Source organism: Nannospalax galili, unplaced genomic scaffold (assembly GCF_000622305.1).
Source record: "Nannospalax galili isolate Female #2095 unplaced genomic scaffold, S.galili_v1.0 scaffold2255, whole genome shotgun sequence".
In the NCBI taxonomy this organism is placed as follows: domain Eukaryota; kingdom Metazoa; phylum Chordata; class Mammalia; order Rodentia; family Spalacidae; genus Nannospalax; species Nannospalax galili.
Window position 1 is genome coordinate 78,642 of NW_008335827.1, and position 871 is coordinate 79,512.

The window sequence follows — 871 nt, forward strand, 5'->3', positions numbered from 1 at the left end:
AACGAAGTATTGAATTATATGTCTCTATAAAAATCCTTTTCAATGTTTATTTCAATGGAACTTTTCCAGATATATAAGATAGCTAATTTATTTTGCATTGTTCACAGTGTAAGAGACAAACCCAGAAACTGAAATTATGTAAAATACATGTCACAGCATACAGAAAGTTTAACAACTTGAAGATTAATGCTCCGAGAGGAAACATCAATTATGATGAACCTTGAGAACTGAATAAGAAAATGATTGAAAGTTGTGACAAGTTGCCAGTGCCAGCTGGCCAAGATGAACAGCACCTGAAAGGGGGAGTGAGGATTGAAAGAAAAACAAGACACAGAGAAAGGTACTTGGGAGGACTGTCAGTAGAGACTGCAGCCTCGGTTTATTTTATCTCAGCCTTCTTATACAGCAGAACATCAGACAGCCACCGTTTGCTTAGCTGAATTGGGGCCAACAACTCTTTTTTCCCACTTCCTCCTGACAGTAAAGGAATGGTCAAATACTTGTTGTGAATTCAACCATTTACCTGTCCTCCCTAGAATATCAACACATTCTTCCTGACTTGGCAGAACAATTTGATACTTGTGTGCAAAACACACAAACTCTAGAGTAAAGGCAACCTGCCACAGCTCAGTAATAGCTCCCAACAAGTGACATGAAATATGTGAAATAATTAGGATTCTGCTCAAAGCATTCTCCTGTAGAGCTAAATTAAGGGACAATGTGCTAATTTGTTAGTGTAAATAGATAATATATTGCTTAAAAATAAGTCAACTCCGAACTTTAAAGTTAATTTTTAAAAAAATAATTTATGAATGCTGAAGGTAACGGAAACCGAAGAAGAAATTGTAATTACTATTCTTTTCTTCCTTTG